The 21,268-nt window shown below is 37.6% G+C and overlaps 1 protein-coding gene across 2 annotated transcripts in view; it reads right to left on the reverse strand.

Annotated features, from left to right (window-relative positions):
• The window catches only part of frem2b (FRAS1 related extracellular matrix 2b), a 73,365-nt gene that overhangs the window by 44,655 nt on the left and 7,442 nt on the right, over positions 1 to 21,268 (reverse strand). The gene's annotated exons all lie outside the window — the stretch shown is intronic.

Consider the following 21,268-nt stretch of genomic DNA (forward strand, 5'->3'; position numbering starts at 1 on the left):
TAAGCATTTGAAACAACTTATTTCCATTCAAATTGGATTTTCTAAGAAAACATTTTGGTAGGAGTCAAAAGTTTAGACCCACTCCAATGAAAACTGTGTTTTTGGTGTTTTTAACATGTTCTTGTTGCATTTTCTATGATGGAATTCAGCTTAAATTTGCATTTTTGATTTTTATTTTATTATACTATAGCAGATAAAACACTTCATTAGTAGAAGACTGTATGTGTGATGTAGAAAATACAATGGGTTCCTGCTCTACTGATCTGATGCATTCACTTGTAAACGATTAGATCCATCTCAAGAAAAAGTCCCACTAGTTGTTGCACACCTATGAGAGTGAGATCGGTCTGTACGTCTTCATTTTCCCTGTCCAAGCTGGCATCTGCCAAAACTGAAGGCAGAATAGCTCTAATATTGCTTTATATAGTTTTTTGTAGTTTTTTTTAAACATATTTTGTACATTTTTAGCATAAATTTTAAAAACAATATGTATATCATTATCAAAAATGTGACTAATTTACAAAATCAGCTTTTTGTTGTAGCTACACATGATGACAATATATTAAGCTTAAAATTCTATCTTTATACATAAAAAAATTCCAGTAAATACATACTTTTTCACACGTAACAGATTAATTTAAAGCTGCCAAATATTTATTAGTCTAAATTATTCTCCATTAAGCAGCGCTGATTTAATCTGTCTTTAATTTAAATGTGAACATAAATATACATTTACTATTCCAGTTTATTTATTACATCTTCTATTGATTCAGGAAGTCCAAAATGTCTGCAGGAATGGCTTTGAAAATTCATTTTCCATATTATTTGATGACCTTGACACACCATGAGGGCTACCTTTGCAGGAAGCCTATCATTCAGTGTCAGATGAGAACAGCAGCATTTCGGGGTTAGCTTTTATTTCATGGCGATATAGTTCACAGAGGGATGTCTGAATCTTCAGTAAATACATGTAAGCACCCCAAATGAATCAACATATAAACAAATATATATATTTATATTGGTGTTTTGAAGCAGCAATTTTATGCAGCAAATGAACTTCACATAATCTTTAACGAGATTAACAGTATCCCCTCTAACTGACCTGTTCTTGGAGATTCATCGCCTACCAGACCATTTTTCGCACATCTCCAATTAAGGGAAAAAAAGTACATGATAAATCTGTTGAAAGGAGAAAAAAAAAGGTCCATGGAGATGGAAAGAGACATGGCACCACCACCCTAAGCCTTGTGTTTGCAGTAATGAGTGGGGAGTTGACCAAAGACTTAGAAGAGTTATGATTTCACAGGTCGTAAGCTCTTTTCTGTTCTCTGAGGGCACCGGCCTGCCGTAAAGCTGCTCCGCAGCCACTGGTCATTCTGATGCAACACTCGTAGGACCCGGACTAAAGACCTGAGGTGCTTCTGAACAAAATGGCTGGGTCACGGAGCCATGCGAGGCTTAAGGCAGCCAAAGCTGTGCTCTCAGTGGGAGAAGTTCACTGAGATTAACATCTGAGCCACGTATAGGTGATTAAAAGTGATTAAACTCGGGGTGCTCTTTGTACGTATGGAATGCAGAGGCCGATATTTTCACAAAGTGTGATTAGGTAAAATGAACCCATTCCTCTTCATTTGTTGTCACTTTAAGCAAAAAAAAAAGGAAACAAGCAAATAAAAGAAAATATTGCTCTTTATGTTCACAGAAAATTTCTAAGAAACATAATTATGTTTGGATGATTACTGAAAAAAATGCACCAGCCTGCCAAACACGTCCAATCAATTTATTACGTACTTGAAAAGAAACTTTTTAAGCAAAATCAGTGACTTTCGTCCTGTGTCGTTTCATCTTCAGCTGCAGCCCAAGGTTGTAGTGAGAACAGAACATAAAAGTTCTTCTGGGTGTGGAAAGGCATTAAGGGATTCAAAGAGCTCTTATTTCAAACGCTGCTCTTTTATTTGTGGCACCAAAAAAAAAAAAAAAAAAAATCCACAACACTGTACGAAGTGATTACAGGGAAAGGTCAGTCCTGTCCTGGGAGCCGGCTTCATGCTCCAGTATCCTGACACAGCGCTACGAATGACATCATCTCCAAAGAGGACCTCACAAAAGGCCTGGAGGAGGACACACTGACCGGTCACATCATATTTTCAGGGGTTTACTTTAAACATTTTTAAGTAAAAAAAAAAACAAATTTAGCAATTTTGTATATTTTGAGCCTTAGGCCCAATCTAAATTCTTCCCTCCCCCTTCCCCTTCGCCCTCCAAACAAAGGGGTCCAAAGTCCACCATCACCAGAGTAAACCGCGTCGCGCTGAGAAGCGTTTTTCTTCGTCAGTGCGCTCTGAACCACTCAAGTTTACATTTAAATGTGAGTAATATCTTTATGTTGTAGCATGACCTTTTTAAAGTTATAAAACCACTGTTGCTATGTATATTTAAGTGCTGGAAGCTCCGTGCTAATGCTAGCGGACCGGTGATATTGATGATGTCATCGAACAAAAGTCACGTCTGAAATATTAGACACAATTTTTTCATCACCCTCCGGTTGGAGGGATAAATGAAGGGGAAGGGAGAAGGGAAGAATTCAGATTGGGCCTTAATTTTTTACAATAAAACGACATTGGGTCTCGCTATCCTAAGCATCTTAAACAGATTCATTGATGTTGCATTTGCTGATGTAGAAGCAATTTTGAAAGGTAAAACTGACAAAATCTTTTAATGGGTGTAATTGTGAATACGCCAACGTTTACCGGTGTTGGAATATAGTTAATTTTTTTTATGTGTTACTAATGCGGTTGTGAGTTAGCATAGCCACAGTAACGTTTTGTTTTAGCATTTTTTTTTAACTTGCTGTAAGTAAGATTGGATTTTATTCAGAAAATGCTACCACGGCTAACATGTAGCGATGTGTTACTAACAAGGTTGGAAGCTAGCATAGGCATTGTAACATTTTTATATCGTTCCTTTTTTTTTAACTTGTTGGAAACAAAGTTGGGTGTTAAGGTGGATATGCTAACACAGCCAACATGTAGCATTGTCAGACTGTAGTTTTTATGTGTTGCTAACAAGGTTGAGAATTAGCGTAGTAACAGTAATATTTATTTTAGCAGTGGGCTATCAGTCTGTTTTGAGTTATTACAGGAATTGTAAAGGTGCTAAAGCTTCTAATGTGATTAATATGTAGCGTGTTACTTTGAACACAGTTAATAAAGTCTGACTGACTGACAGTTATCTCCTTACAGCAGCTCCTCCGCGGGTTGGATCAAACGCGTACAGCATATTTGTGACAGCTGATGGGATTTTACTTTCAGTTTCATTTTAAATACTTAAAAAAATCCTGTCTTGGACTCAATTAAAATACGAGCGGGTAATGCAATCACACGCGTCTCCGTCCAATTAAAAAATGTCTCTTTTTTCCCCAGATAATCAAATAATTATTGACGTTGCTGTGACCATTAAATCCAATCCATTTTTCCTCAGATACCTTGGGAAAATAATAAAAGCTAACATCAGTATGGCCTTTCACTGAATTACAATCCTTTACAGCACAGAAGTGGGACGTTATATTATTTTCTCCAGCTGCTACAGCTACATCCAGGCTAGCTAGCTACTGCGACGTATGAAAGTTTCAGGAATTCAAACAGAGTGACAGCGACTTAAAAGGAGAAATACTCGGAAATGCAAACACAAAATGATTTCTTAGTATATTTTTTCTCTTTCAGAAGAAAAATGTCACACATACATGATAAAAACTCAAAAAACAGGATTTTCATTGGAGGGGAACTTTAAGCTACATTCACATTGGTCATGTGATGTGCATTTTTGTATGTGCATTTAGGATGGTGTTTACACTTGACTGTGTCTACCTGATACTAGCCCACGTCCATCACCTACTGCTGAAACAGATTTGGTGCAAAATGTCGAAGCGACTGGCACTTCCATGAATAGGATGTCATCTATTGGTCACTGCCAATTCTGAGTTCCTGATTGGTCAGTGTTCAAACTGGTTTAACTTTTAACATGCTTTAAGGAGGAAACACCAACTTTAACCCCTTCATGTTGTATATCGTTAATTCACAATGTAGCATTAAATCCAGGACTCCACTTTATTTAGCAGCATCTTGAATGGAAAAATATTAAAGAATATTTTTAATGTAATTGGAAATAAAGTTAGGCATGAAAGGGATAGAATAATAATAAAATCACCTAATCCTCCCAAAAAATGCAGGAATGTTGACAACTCCACATGAAAAAAAAAGGAATCAAACATACATTTATCTTTAGCCTCAAAACAGTTGACGTTTAACCGTATTGCTGAAGTGAGAACAATGTATTCCTTGATTGCCCTTGAAAAGCATTCCTGTCAGTCAAATAATGCGCAGCCTCGAGTGTCTTAATTAACAGTCGGCCACATGGTTGGGGAGCACAAGCCCGGACTCTCAAAGGCGAGCGGAGTAACAACAAAAGGCTAAATTAGCAGCCACAGGGCTTTTTCAGCATTTACATAAAGGTCACAGTGGATTTAACATCTTGAGTTTCTCACTCATTACCAGTCAATTACCTGTTGCGGGAACACGGTGATGCACAGCCTCTCCGTGCTCACAGACATTTCACTTAATACAAACAGCTTTCAATTGTGAAGATAAAGAATGTGTTAAAAGAGACCTGTTTTATTTAGATGTTGTGGACAAAAACTACCTTGAAGGAGTAAAAACTTTTATGAAGTTATGAAAAAGCAAGAGGAGGAGAAGAATACCAAGGACGTGTATGCAAAGTGTGAAAATGGAAGCGAAAACAAAGAAAAATAAGAATATAGGCTCTAACAAGGGGAGTGGGGGAGTTTCTTGACCCTTGAATGCACACTGTTTGCTCTCTTGTCAGACCGAATAATGGTGGACTGTTTGCTGAAAGCAGCCGTGTGAGGCCATAGAATATAAAACCCCATCACAGTCCCCCGGACTCATGAGCTCCATACTAATAAAGCTGGGAATTCGGCGGGTTTGCGCTCAGGGCTGTCCTTCAGCGCTGTCATTTATGGCAACACGTTTCAGCCGCATTTCAAAGTTGTTGCTTTGCAAATCATTATGTGCAGAAGAGCTTAAGCCGGGAAAAAGGAAATGCTCTCCGAAAAAGATGAATTGGTAATTCCTAAAGAAGTGTTAAATGACTCCTGGTCCTTTGTTTACAGCCGGTGAAAGGGAAACATCAAGCAGAGCTGTGCAAACCTGCACGTTAAAGATAACAATGCTATTCTGCATTCATGAAAAGCGGAAGAAAATGTCTGTGGATTTAACTGGTTATTGTTTCCCTACTATAATATTGGACTAAAGATTAGCCTTACATGCGTCTAGTTTATAAATATGCATATAAAAGGGGATACTTGTGGAGGTTTAATGTAATCTTGAAACACCAAGACTACAAAACTGTATTTTTTTCATGTTGAAAACTGTAAGTATATCAGATAAATTGACAGAACTCTGTTTTTTTATGTGGATAGATTATGTAAATTTGTGATTATGGAAGCTAGAAATTGCGGGACTTCACTAATGCATGCACTTTACTCCGCTGAAACAGTCAGCCAGCACTATCGCAGACATATCAAGATGTCAGGGAGTAATTAAGGTGTTCTTTCACTTCTCAAAAACCATCAGCGGAAATGTCAAAGGAGTGAAGTTTGAGAAGAGCTGGCTTCCTTGATTGCAAAAAATTATCCAAAAAGATGTAACCCCATCCAGAGGATACCGTTTAAAAAGCAAAGCCAATTTACTTCAAAAACTTCACATTTAAATAAAACTGCTGGCTGAGGAATGCAAGGAGTGTGCAATACCTCAAAGGCGCAACATTTTTCTCATTAAAAATGTGCTCCTTCACTGACCACTTATAACCTTACTAGGGAACAATTTAGTGAAAACTGTAATGGCTAAGCCAATTACTGGAGGATTTAAAGGGTGAGATGTGACCAGTGTATCAGATCAACCGGTTGTCTAGACCTGCGCCTTCTGCCATTTTTTCCCTCCTCCGTTGTCCCATTGGCTTGTTAATATGTGACTGTTCACTTCAAGCTTATGTGCTGGAAAACTACGATAAGCTTTCGCATGGTCTGGTTAATTTAAGTCAGGAAGGCATTCCTCCATATCTTTTAAAGGGTGGAGGAGTTCATCTAAACTCAGGGCATTTTTTTTAATCATGCTTTTGTACATTAAACTTAAAGGGAGAACAAGTCCCTCTAGGAATCCAAATACTTTTTCATAGGTAAGGAATTATTTAAAATACTTAATCAACAATGATACTCAAGATAAATCCCTTAAATATGTTCTGGTAACAGATCTTTTATGAACCATTTAGATGACAATTGTGTTTTGGGTGTCTTCAACATGTTCTTATGGTATTTTTCCTCATGATAAAGGACATATATGAAGAAAATTATGCTTAAATTTGTGTTTCTGAATTCAAAAATGTAGTATAATTTGCACTGAAAATATAATACAAGCTCCCTGTTCCACTACATTCTTATGAATCCACTTGTATCAATCAATCAGTCCATCCATCCATCCATCCATCCATCCATCCATCCATCCATCCATCCATCCATCCATCCATTACCGTACACCATGATTATTGATCTAAACAAGCAAATTAGCTTTAAAATAGAGCCACGCCCCCACCCACATTCTCCTTGACCAGGGGTCTACAACCTTTAACGCTACTATATCCATTTGGGTCCGTTTCTAACAAACCAAAAACCAATAAGAGTCGCTAAGTCCCTCTTCACCGTTTAGAAAAATACATTTTATTTAAAATGTTGCCATCATAAAACCTTTTATTTATAACTATAAATATTAATAAGAAATTATAACTGTCTCCTATGTTTCCATATTTTAACTTTTTTTTTTTTGAAAGCATCATATAAAAGTGTCTTTCAAAATAAAATGCACTTTGTGTAAAAAGAATCCTTCTGTTGGAGCAGATTTACTTGAACCAAAAATGCAGAAGTCAAACATTTTCTAATATAATGACTTTGATATACACCCTGATCCTTTTTTTTAAATTTAAGTATAGAAAATAAACAACAATGCAGAATCCAGTTCAAATGTCTATTGAAAATATGGGCACAAATTATTATTATTTTTTTTTTTCTTTTAACTTGAAAATATGAAAAAACATAGGCACAAATAACTTAAACTAGTTAACTAAAACGAACAAACCAAGGGTGTTAAATAGGCAGAGATTGTATAAACCACTGACTGTATTAGAGAACTGGACTTATCGAGTATGCTGTAATCCATAGAGGCCGCCCTGCTTCCCACTTCCAGCTCCAAAAAAACTACGTAAATTCAGTTACCGTAACCCTACAATACGGGCATCGCCAAGTTTAGAAGGCAATGATTGGTCCAAGTCAGTTTAAGTCAACGTGTCTTATCAGAAGTGATCTTGTAGAAAGTCTATACCCCCACCACTGAAAACGGACTACATGAAATCTGTCTTAAAGGAGCCAGGCCACTATTAGAGACCGTCTAAAGCAGGGGTGTCCAAATCCAGGCCTCGAGGGCCCGGTGTCCTACATGTTTTCAAACCAACCTGCCATTGAAGCTCCTTATTGGTTAAACACACTTAATCCAGGAAATCAACGGCAGATAAGGCAAGATTTTTGGAAAACCAGCAGGAAGCCTGGATGTGGACCTCCCTGTTCTGAAGTAACAAACTCCTGTTAGACCCGACGTTTATTGGAGACTGGCGTCAATTAGAGACCGGCCACTATTGGAAGATATACGATAGCTCAGTTATGGGTGACAAGAAGGGCGTTGCTCAGTCCGACCCACAACTTTCAAATACACTCCTGCCACTTTGCAGAAACTATGTCCTAGAAATTGACACAGGTTTTTAGCAGGGATGTCCTGATCTGTTTTTTTGGGCCCGATCCGATTCCAAGTCATTGGATTTTGTGGATTTGCAGATACCGAGTCCCGATCCGATACTGTTGTAACACATTTAAAACATGAACAAATTAAATAAAAGAATTTGCATGTCCCTGTTTATCACAAGCTACTTGATGCCGACACAAACAGGACTTAAATTCCTTCACCAAACTGAAATTTCAGCATCATAGTTTGTGGCACATATTTTCAAACACATACCTCCATTTTTTTGTTTACAGATAATCTATGAGAAATTTCAAAACAGGCTCTATTCATGTGTAGATGCGGTCGTATTCACATAGGGATCACCTCTTGCATGTCAGCACTAGGAGCGTGTCAACACAAGGTCTGGTAAGAGAGAGGCGCACAACAACACACTCGTCACATCGCTACAGGCGACAGGAAGCAGCTTGATGGCTTGCCCCCACCAGTACGGGGACCAACCAAGCACTTCTATCTTTCATCTCCTCAGACTGCTCTTCCCTCCCATTCCTCAACATGATTCCTTATATCCTGCCTATTAGACCACACGGATGGCAGGCAGGTGGTGGAGATGAGAGTCTGAACCACTGACAGAACCCTCAAAGGGAGCCATCAGCTGCTTTTATGAGTTGAGAGCCATGTCACTCTCAAGACATACTCCGACTGTGACGGAAAATGAAAGCTCCTCCAGAGAGTTTGCATGAATTCGTTTAACATTTGCATTTCACCATACCATTACTCTTCTTGGCATGCTGAAATGCTGTTGACGTGACAATAAAAGGAGTCTGTGTTTGAAATCAAGTCACTGCAGTTCCAGCTTAGCATCTTAATAGAAACTCAAAGGGGGATGAAAAAGGTCTTTTGAGTGTGCGACTTCAAATGTGCTTAAATTGCTAGATTCAGGGTCGTCGGGGTCAGGGTTGAGACAGGCCTTATCCCAGCTGTTCGTCTTATCTTGCAGCAGAGCTGGGAGGAGCAGGTGTGTCCTCTGACTGGAGCTCAAGGGACAAAACCAAATTATGCAGCTAGACTTACTAAATCAAACAAAAGTTTGCCGAAGTGACAAAATACTTTTAAGCAGTTCAAATAAAGCATATCCCCCAAACAAATGCATTCACAATGGCTTCTATATTTGAGCACATACTCTTTTTTTCTTGTGTTTTTTTATTTATCTACTTTTTTTTTCATAAACTGAGGACTGAGATGCTCCGGGAACAAGGGTGTCAAAAGGCTAAGAAGATTTTCAGTCCTAAAAGTCTGTGCAAGTCTCATATCCTGAGGCGGTTATGACGACACGCTATCATTCAAAGACAAGTCTGGGCCCAGAGTTTCTATACTTTTGAGAAATTGTCTTTGCTTTGTTAACCTTGGCTGCAGACACTCGCTCTGCATGCATACTAAAGAACAGAGAAAGGATCGTTAAACGGCGTTACCTGGCTTTGTTCTAATAGATAAAACGATATCAGAAGAAAGCCACTAACACCTTGAGCAATCAAAGCCTCTCATTAAGCCGTCTTGTTCAACTCAAAGTTCTGAGGAAGGAGTCACAAGTTTGTCTTCTTCAAAAAGCAAATGCCTCAAATCCATTCATCACCAGGTTGCACTGAATGTGAGATATTTCTGCACACCCATTTAACGTCACATTGATAATCTGCAGTTCTGAACAGCAACATTTCGTCAAAACTGAATACTAAAATCATGCAGCCCTAACCTTGTGCTATACAAGAGAAACCTTTGAGCAGAAAAGTGAAAAGAAATGAAAGAAACAAACACCTTTATTCACGGACCAATGTCTACCCTTGCAGAGATGATGGAACAGAAGCCACTTATGGATTTAATAACATATTCAGGTAATGCTGTGTGGCTTTGTCTAGGATACAGGAGTGTGTTTTTATGCACACACGGCAGCCTCTGAAATCACCTCCGTCTATTTTTACAGCACATAGCTACATGCTAAACATATCTACTCAAAATATATCCACAAATATACATGATGTGACTCATGCATTGAATGTCACTGAATTTATTTGGAGTCACTGGCTTACCTTGGACATTTTCATGACCAATTAATTCCTTTTGGTCTGTAAATCTGAATGACTTTTTAACCAGCTTTCCTTTTTGCCCTTTAAATTCCACTACTTTAAAGAATCGACTGAAAAGTCAACTGTTTTGGAATTAAGATTTTTTTAAACCCTTTGATAAAATAAAATAAAATAAAAAAATCAGTGTTTGTAGATGTTGGAGAATTTTGTACATTTTTATTCAAAACAATATTAGTTTCAGATATAAAAAAAAAAAAAACTGAAATTAATATTCAGGGAAAAAGTGCCGTATTTACCCACTGTCTCAAGTTTGATACAAACATCTTTAACATGGTTTAGCTGTATTATAAAGAAATACTTTTTACAAAATTAGCATCCTGTCAACACACCAAGTAATCATTTGAAAAAAGTGAACAATAAATGTGTATTTCTCATCAAAAAGTTTTGAATATTAGCTAAACTTGTGTTTTTGTGATTTCATGGAAGCAGCCATTTTGAAATGGGCAGGAAAAGCCCTTCTACTGCCCCTAGTGGAATAACGATGAACTACAAGGTGGAAAACGTTGACTAATTTTTGTTTTTTCAGGAAAGTATGGTTCATGCTTATAGGATATAGGGGTCTCAGAAAGGGCTGCCACAATTAGTCATGACTATGTCGACTATTAAAATAGTCCACGACTAATTTAACACAGTTGTGAGCACTCAGCTCCACAAAATGCACTTTTCTTTATTTTAGTCAGTCAGACCAAAACATTTGTTACGTCCTGCTGCTGCTGTGCTGCGACTTTCCAACATGCCCTGCCGTTTTGCTCACCTGGCAGGTGGGGCAAATGATCTTAATTAGCACCTGCCAGGTATTTAAGTCAGAGGCAGCCTCACCAAGGATTGGTTGGGTTTCAGTTGGTGTGGTGCTGGTTTGTTTCGTTCTCTTTTACCCTGGGGTTGGACCTTGGTAGTCTTAGTTTGCAGGTTTTTTTTATTTGTTTTCCTTTGGTAGTTTTGGTTAGGCAGCCATTAGCAGGGAGCTGCTGACTCCGATGGTCAACATGGCTGGGTCAGCAGTCTCCCTGACTTATTTTATGTTTGGCCAAGGTTTCCATTTCCTTTGTTTTGTCCTAGACTTGAGCCAGGTCTGCCCATTGGGGGCGTAACACTTTATTTTTGAAGATGCCTACCTCATTTGATTTAAGTCTTGTTTTAATGCCAGAAACAAATTAATGAAAGAAGCTTTATGATTCATTAAAGTTTTAACAAACTATTGTCCTAATTGTTTTTACTTTTAGTTAGAATAAAGTAGTCCTGCCATAAATGATTATTTTAATAGTCGACTAATCACCGATTATTTTTTCGGATTAGTCGACTAATCAGGTCATCGGCAAACTGGATGTAAAGCACACATGTTAACCGTCATTAGCTAGATATATAGCATTACCTGTGATAGTGCTAGTGTGACTGCTGTAAGCTGAATTTGGCTGTTGAAGATGCTAGCGTTAATAGCAGAAGATGCTGAAATTGACAGCTAAAAATGCTGGAGTCGATAGCTGATATTGCTGAGGCTGATAGCCAGCTAAAATATTAGTTAAATGCCAAATTTGCCTAAAAAGCAGAAAATAGTTAGCCAAAATAACGAGCATGTAGCTGAAATATTAGCTAAACTCCAGAATAGCCATAGACTGTTGGTGATTTTATGCGCATATATGTAACTTATAATTTATAAGCTACAATCAAAACAGTGAAATAAAGAAAAACGAACGTTAAACAAAGAAAAACGTCCAAAGCACATAACCTCAGAGTGAAATCTATTTCTACAGAGTAAATCTGCATCTAAAAATGTCGACAGCATGCGTCTCTTTTTGTTTAAACTGCTGCATCGGTACATTCTATTGAGGAAAACAACAGTAGAACAATGACTGGTTGGTACATTGTTGAATTGTAAAGTAGGTGTTAAAAGGTCTTCACGGACTCATTGATGAAGTCTGCTCCCATTGGCTACCCGTCATGTGTCAATCAAATGCCCCAGACGTCAGACCCACAAACGCTTATTGAGCCATCTGATTGGTCAATTTATTACTCTAATAACTTGTGATAATGGAAAAAAAATCTTTGAAAAAAAATTAGGATTAGAAAAAAGAAGTTAGTCAGAAAGCAGCAGAGGAAGAATGATTATTCTGATACATAAAATGACTGAGAAATAACTGTCTGTTTCCCAATGTAAGTCAATGGGACTTTGGCCTTTTTGCAACCCAGTGGTACTTCCTATATGGAACACGGAAGGGGGGGGGCTTGCTTTGTCCAGTTATTCTTATACAGTCTATGAGAATAGCCCAAAAAGCAAAAAAAGCCAAAGTTAGCCAAAATAGTTAGCATGAGGCTGAAATATTAGCCAAAATAGCTAGTGTGCTACTAAAACATTAGCTAAACTCCAAAATAGCCTAAAAGACAAAAAAAAGCCTAAATTAGCCAAAATAGCTAGCATGTAGCTGAAATATTAAACTCCAGAATAGTCTAAAAAAAAAACCTTAATAGATGTCAAAATAGTCCAGAAAGCTAGCATAATGCCATTATAACTTTAAATTTTACAACACAACAACTCCATATAGTATAAAGTAACAACTAATCAACTATTATATTAGTTGTTGACTATTTTAACAGTCGATTAGTCATCCATTAGTCGACTTATCGTGGCAGCTCTAGTATAAAGCTTAAACACTTCAAGTTTAAATGTAATGATGGTTAAGATGTGTGTTTCACATCCAGTTTTCAAATGATCCAACTAATTGGGAAAATAATTGATGATTAGTCCACTATTAAAACTATTAAAACAATTATTAGTGGCAGCTCTAGTCTAAGAAATGCACAAATTAAAATATAACTCAAGGGTTGTTTAGGGTTAAGTTATAAAGGGGCAATGGCATTTTGCACATGTATTTAGACAGCAGTCCTCACAAAGACAAAACTTTTGCCCCAGCCTTTATTTTTTTTAGTGCAAAACTTCCTAGACACACATAAATACCATTTTCCCCTCACAAACTCATTAAAAAAGGCATTTAAATCTTTTTTTACGAGCAAAAACGCTGTTGAGGTCCTAATAAAACATCTGTTTCATGGTTTTACCCATTTACCCCTCTTCAAAAGTCAACTTTTTATCATTGGAAAGGCTTTTTGAGGGTGAAATGTAGATACTTAGCTGTGCTTCTTCCCTCTTTTTAATTGAGTGTGCCCAAATTTAGAGCCTCCTTTTTACTTTAAGTTGCCACTTTGTGCCCAATAACCCTTCAAGCACATGATTATTTAACGAGAAAGCCGGCAGCACTCAGCTCACAAGAAACCCAACTTTGTTTTTAATAATTCCTTCATGACTTGTTTTGTAAAGAACACTTTTTTCGTTGCAGTTAAATGTGGATTTCAAACTTGAAACTTGCGAGGAGAAGAATCAAAAGTACGTAGATCATTTAACAGAGTATTAGTGGGGCACTGGTAGTCTCTTATATTGTTAATCCTTTGATTAACATCCATCAAACCACTTTGGCTCCAAAATTACACAATTTAGCATCAACTTGGGAAAAAAAACACATAATTGATTTTTTTTCATTTTCATGGCTAGAAATAAAATCAGACATGAAAGAGTAACTTAGTTTTATCCTTTCATTTCAAACTGCCAGCCTGCCATCTGTTGAAATCCTGCTTGATCTTTTTTCACAGCCTTCAGCACCACAAATCACCAATTCTTTCTTCACTTTAGGGAACTGAGCATCTCTGGCGTGGCTGCAGACTGACAGCTCTCACTGCCCCCCCCCCCACTGGTGTTCCACATGGTTAACTTTTTGGCTTGAACCTCAATTGACCTCCATCAAGTGCTCACACAGTTTTTCTTACCATTCTTGCCAAATTTGAGGTCTTTCAAAGACGAGCAGCTTGACTTTACAATAACATCTCCTCTACTTTCATGTAGTTGTACCATGTATAGAAAAGGGGTGGGCAAACTACAGCCCGGGGGCCATATGCTGCCTGTTAAACTTTTGAATCTGGCCTGCCAATATGGAATAAATTACATGATTTTTTTTACTTTCCCTATAATTTTGGTGCGTCCCCATAGATGGTGCAGTACAAATAAACTGATCTCTGGTCAGGTGCAACAAGTTATTGCGGATTCATGCAGTATTTTTGTTTTTCTGATGTTTATGTGTGTTTTCTTATTGGACGAACACATTCTCATTTCCAACTCGTCACATATTGACATTGGATTAAGAACCTCTCCAAGTCATTTTTTGACATTTTTGGTGTCCCCAATTCATCGTTTTTTGACCTGCTTGCTGTTCACAGTAAATCACAGGTCCCAACCCTCTGGGCCGCAAACCGGTCCAGTACCGGGATGCAGAGCGCACCGGTATTCTAACACTGTATAGGTACCCTAACCCTAATCTGGCATTGGTATGGTCCACTTCCACGTCTGGTACCGCATCCAGTGATGAGTTAGGATACTGGGTTTAGGTAGCGGTACTGGACGTGCCCTGAGGACCAGTCCCCGAAGGTTGCGGACCCTTGATTTTACGAAGCAGGTCCAAAAACGAAGAGTTGGGGACACTCAAAACGTCAAAATGTGACGTGGAAGGGTCCCTAACCAAACGACAATGTGTGACGACATGGCGATGAGAACGTTTTTATTGGACCGTCATTTTTCCAATCATTCCAACGCCTCATGAACGCACCATTTCTCTGAGTTTGCGTTTTCCCCAGAGCGACATCATTCCAGAAAACAAACAACAAAAGCAACAGTTTTTTAATAAAAACTCAAAAAGGTTCCATTTTAAAATATATATTTATTTTTATCCCAATTTTAAGCATGTTTTCGTACAGATTCATAATATTTTTTTCTCTTATAAGGTGGATAACTAAAACACACAACACATCAGCTTCTGGTCCGATCCTTCTGTGTAATTTAAGAACCTTTTGTGGCCCACAAGTCAAAAGTTTTCCCACCTCTGCTCTAGAATATTATATGGATTAGGCCCTATTTTTATGTTTATACGACTATATACAACTTCTTATTCAGGCATCTTTCCTCTTAATTTCTGCACTTCCAACCAGCCTGCAGAATTGAACCGAAACAGATGATCCTGAATACTTTACATCTCGCTTTTGTCAGTCAAAATGAACCCACGTGTCTCACGACTGTTCACGTTGTTACACTGACTTCCTGTGGTCGCCTGCATCAGATCAGAAGTCGAACTCTCTCCCACTCATAATTAGTATTTCACTTAAAAAATAAATTGTATTTGCAGAAAAGGCTTATTAGACGAGTGGTACTAGGAAAAAATAGCTCTAATTTTGTCTGGTGATAAAATTGTGATAATATGTTAAATGCGAGATATGGGACAGACAAATCACTCTCAAATTAAAAAGATAAGCCTAAATCCTCTCAGCAGTTCTGCTTATCATTTCCAAAATGAAGCAACCAGCTGTTAACCCACAACGGTTCTGTGATAAAATCCCAGATGTTGCGTCGCCAAACGTTTTACCCAGAGAAACAACAACTCTTTTAGTTTATGCACCACAGGTGGAGTTCAAACAAACTTTTCTACACCAGAATAGATTTGAAACCCAACTGCTGGACCAGCGATGCCATTTTCTGAAGTTTATAGTCTTTTTTTTTCCATGCATATGATTTATACCATGTAGGTCCCAAGGACAGAAGAACACTGTACCTCCCAAGAAAAGTATAACGCAGACACTTTCATTAATAATAGGATAGAGACAGATGGAAAAAAAACTGCTGAGTCATCCCCTGAGCTGCAGTGGGGATAATATAGTACACACTAACCCCACAACTGCATGTGAAAGCATGTTCTGCCTTGCTTTTGTTGCACTCTAGCACGCAATGGGGAGAAAGATAATCCTCCCCCCCAATCCTAGAATTAAACAGAGGGGGAGACGGGGGGACGCAGTTTACACTCGAAGTCATCGGCGATTTACACTGTGATAACATGGAGGATGTTGACACCTGACATTTCAGAAAGCGAGGAAAATGGGTTGAGAGGATTTTTAAACACAGAGTACTTAAAGCTAACTGAACTTATCTTGTTACGCGAAGCAGAAATAACAAACCCAATTTTCACGGGAGTTTCTGCAGATTTGCAGTGGACTGAGGAAAATCTTAGATTTAGGGCTTGTAACAACAAAAGTTTATGTCAGTTTAAATGACATGAACAAAACTGGAAAGTAAACTTTTATAGCCTAAAAACATTTTGGATTTCCAAACACAAAGCAGCTTCAACTATTAATGCATGTCTCTTGGTACCTTAGCAAAAAAAAAAAAAAGGTGGAAGTAAGTGTCTGGAATGCAAAAACAAGGACCACAGCGGTTGTGTCTGTCATTAAAGACATCCGTAATGCTGACTGACTGGCTAGAGACAGAGGGGGATCTAGAGGCAGAAAGGGATTCAAGTCTATAAACAACTACCTGGGAATGCCAGGACTTTTGTGTGCTCAGGTAAGCTCAGTTGAATTCACCTGAATCCCTGCGAGACAAGGTAAAGAGCCAGCGTGCTGCAGACACAGCAATTAGCCGATTTAGAATAACAAGACCAGTTCCAACCTCAACACAAACACACATGCCCAGAAATGCCAGTTTAACACTAAACAAAACAACTTCAGAGTAGGAAATATGGTTTCTGACGCTCATCATGCATGTGACATCATGTTTCCCTTTAGCAGGTAACTAACAACAAATGACTGTATGTGATTTTGTCTTCGAATAAATGTCCAAACACCAAATTTAACAAGAACTGACAACTCATTTTTGGAAAATAGAAAAAAGTCAAATAATTGCAAATACATTTGCAAGTAAAGAATTAAACATTGAACAGAAAAAGGAAAACTAGAATAAGGATACAATTACATAGATATTGTTATTAGGAAGATCAAATATTTGATGATCATTTCTTAAAATTTTCTTTCTCGGTCATGATAGAATTAATACAATGACAACACTAAAATATATATATATATATATATATATATATATATATATATATATGTGTGTTTTTTTTTTTTTACGTGTGATCATGCTACCTCTTTCTTTCTTCATTTTTTTAAAGCAATTTGACACAAGATTTCTTTTGTAAATTTATCTTAGCTAAATATGAAGCCACCAAACAAATAGGTGGAAGACATTTTAGGGTCACTTGTCAATCAAAATGACCACAGACACAATTATATGAATCCAAAAGAAATGTAAACAGTGAGGTACGTATTCATTACTCTTAAACTAGCCCGAGTAACCATGGTTTCATGGAGAATAATGGTTTCTGAAACTACCAAGATGTTCATTAACTATGACTAAAAATGAGAGCTGTTCTACATTAAATTTCCCGGTAACACTGTAGATGAGGAGCTGCAAAACACGCAATATAATGGTGACGAAGATAGTTAATGAATTTGTTAAGCTTGTAAGCAGTTTATTAATTCAATTCAATTGTATTTATTAATTTTATTTATATATTTATTAATATGGCCTTTGTATACAATGACCTCAATTTAGATGTTAATAAATCTTATTAAGTATGTTAATAAACCTTATCTGGTTTACTATGCATATAAATATCTTACTAACACTCTATAAACCCATTAATAATGTTTGTTAATGTGTTATTAAAGCTTGTTAAGGAACCTTATTTTAAAGTGTTTCCAACTTCCCAGTGTTTTTTTAAGCCAAAATTATATATATATATATATATATATATCTTTCTAGGACATAGTTTCTGTAGAGCCGCAATCACTCAACCAATCAATTAATTAACCAATCAATCACTTTATTTGTAAAGTACCTTTCATCGCACATATGTAAAACACAAGGTGCTTTAACATAAAGAGAAAAGAGATAAAAGTTGCAGAGCTAATCCACCTACAAGACACAACTATGACTGTTTGTGTGATCTTTCTACGGTATCTGGACACAACTTAACACAAACGCAATCCAAGAAAAAAAATAGCATCAGAATTGGAGTCACAACTAAAGTTTTTTTCAAGCTGCATTTTTGCATTTGCTCTTGATTCAGAACAATTTGAACAAAGAAATATTAAGAAATGCATTTTTAAGTGTAATTGTCTTTGTATTTGTCACCAAACATCAGAAAAATACCACAAAAATATGTAAAAAAAAAATCTCAATTTTCATTGGAGTGGTTAAGAACTAACCAATCTCCAATTACTGTTGGTTCTTTTTTCAATGGGTTTCTCTCTGAAAATCAAAGAATGAAATTGAACAAACAGTATGTGCATCTGGTGGAACAAAACCAATATTTTAGCCATTTCCCAAAAGTTCAGTAAAACCTGGAATTTCCCAGTGTTTAAATGCAAGCTTGTCCAACAAAGTATGAGATCAGTTTAGGTCTAATAGAGAATAAATTGTCAGCAGCAAAGACTTTCTGAGAATTTAAATGAGTATAAAGCAGAAGACGCATTGATCTAAAAATGTACTTCAGCCTTTGGTAATTCACTTTAAAACCCACGGCGGAGCTCTGCAAGAAATCCATCAATCTGGGAGGAAAATATGTTACTGTTAAAAGGTAGTGTAAGGCACAGGTCAGAGGTCAGAGGTTTTTGGGAAGAAAAGAAAATGTTCTCTTTTCTTTTAGGGGAAAAACGGTGACCGTATGAACTTTTTTAGAAGCTGTTCAGTTTGTGCAATTCAGATTGCAGCTGGTGGCACAAACCCTCAGAATCCCAACAAGCAGCTGTGACATGAAAAGCTACTTTTTCTACTCAGGAGCTCAGTCAAGTGCAATTGGTACATTTCTCCCAATGAGCTCGAAGTGATTTGGGGGGGAGTGGAATGTTTTCCGTTGCCTAACATGACACAGTGCAGCTGTGTGCCAGCGTACACCATTCAGCTCCTCAAAGCCGTTCAAAGGACCGCATGCTCTGTCGAGGGATTCGGGGCAGCCACCGGCACAGCTTAAATCTCATTACAGAAATGTTCACTGACTGCAGCATGCAAGGAATCCTCCTGGAGAAGTTAAGACGACTATTCATCAATTTTGAAGCCATTTAGGTACGACTCTAAAGCACAAGCCCTGTGTCAAATGATTACATACTAGAGGATGTGCATTCTGTGTGAAACAGAAACGGAGGACGGACGGAGAGAATACTATTCTGACTCTTCTTCCGAAAGTACTGCTGGAGATTGTAGTGAGCACCCAGAAAGTGAATCTAATTGCCGTCTCTGGAAGACAAACTAGCAGTGTGGGATAGAAGCATGTCATCAAGAGAATGACAGCGAGGGAGACAAGCCCACAGAGATCCATGACAAATAACCCAGCTGAGGTAATAACAGAGGAACTGATGGAAGCTCACTCCGCAACAAAGGAGCTCCACTCAACAGTAACACCGGGTTCAGGTAAAGAGCTGTAATCCATCGCAAGCGCCTGCTTTTTACACTCATCACTCATTAGCACCCCGTCTACCTGTTTTTTAACCCCACAGACAGATTTACGCAGAGAAACGGAAAATGCAAAAACAGCGGCGGAGGCCACAGTGGTACTTGTGGGAAAAAAGGGCCCCATTAAAGTGGCTCTTTGTGCTCACTCATCACAGCTGAAGGGTAGCAGAAAGGATCCAGTGTAAGGCACACGGTCTTTGCTAATCTGCAACACCAACATGCTTCCCTGAAACCTTTCATTAAATCTGTGCCTGATTACAAACCTATGTTGGAGGGAAGGTCTTCCCTAATTGCTTTACTAATTAGTTACTTGCTAAATCAATCACTGCTTTCTCAAAAAAGTAATGAGTCATTAGGGAAGAGGTATATATAGTAGATCTACCTGGAGTAATTATCAGTGAGATTAACATGGGTAATGAAATAAACTGTCCCCAAACAAAACAGTAAAATCAAATATCTTGATTTCCGCACTATAGGGCACATCGGATTCTAGGAGTCAATGAATGGTCTATTTTTGGACCTACTGTATGTCATCTATAAGGTGAACTGAACTATAAGGCACATTAAGTGAAACCAAATAGTTCGTGATAAATCTCAGTCAAACTTGATTGTGTTCACAGTAACTTTGTAACATATTAGAAGTGTTAGCCATGCTAGCATAGTTACAATACCTTGTTTGAAAACATTAAAAAACCAGACTGATACTGCTAAAACAAACATTACTGCAACTACGCTAACTCCCAGCTTAATTAGTATTACGGTAAAAACAAAACAGTAGGACACCGCTACATGTAAGTAGCCAAGAGAAGCTGGCTACAGAGAAAAAATATGGCGCCCAAAAATTAATAGCCGTAAGTCCCTTCCCCTGCCAGAGCCGGCCGCAACAAAAATATCGTTTTTAGCTTTCGACCTTTTTCCCTTTTTTTCTCTCTTTCATTTTTACCTTTTTGCCATTTTTGTTTTTTCTCTGTGACACTCTCTGTCACAGAAGAAAAAAACGTTTCGCAGCTCTGATCAGCAGTTTTAACGGAGAAAAAAACAGTAAAAGTTTATTCTCATTCAAAGGTGTAAAAGCTGATAGTTCTGAAAAGGTTTTAACATATTTTTGAAAGGGTTAAGGAGTTTACAGTTTATGAAATTTCCGCCTACACAACCGGCGAAAGTTACAATTTCCGCTTCCGGCTATAGATTGATTCTGGCGCTGTCTTGCGTGTGACCAGAGGCCCCTCAAAGAGCTCGCTGCGTTAGCATATTTACAATACCTGTAATCCTCAAACTTGTTTGCAACATGTAAAAAATTGACTAATTGTGGTAAAATAAACATGACCATGACCATACTAATTCTCAACCTTGTTAGTAACACGTAAACAAAATAACAGTCCAACACAGCTACATGCTAGCCATGTTAGAAAAAATCACTGCATGACATTATTTACAATATCTGTGTGCAACACGTAAAAAAATATGTTAGAAGCGTGTGCTGCATTAGCATATTTACAATACCTGTAAATCCCAACTTTGTTTGCAACGCGTAAAAAAAAAAAAACTGATAGTGCTAAAACAAATGTTATTGTGACTATGCTAATTACCAACCTTGTAAGTAACGTGTATAAGAAAAAAAAAAAAAACAGTCAGATATCGCATCATGTTAGCCGCGTCACAAGCTGTGTTAGCATAGTTACAATACCTTTAACTCCCAACCTTGCTAGTAATACGTAAGTAAACAAGCGGATACTGCTGCAGTAAATGTTACTGTGACGATGCTGACTCCCAACCTAGTAACATTTAAAAGAAAAAACAAACTGTCTGAAATCACCACACGTTAGCCTCATTAGAAGCGTTGGCCTTGTTAGCATATTTTTTAATACCTGTAACTCTCAACCTTTTTG

Source organism: Oryzias melastigma, linkage group LG13, assembly GCF_002922805.2.
Source record: "Oryzias melastigma strain HK-1 linkage group LG13, ASM292280v2, whole genome shotgun sequence".
Classification (NCBI taxonomy): Eukaryota; Metazoa; Chordata; class Actinopteri; order Beloniformes; family Adrianichthyidae; genus Oryzias; species Oryzias melastigma.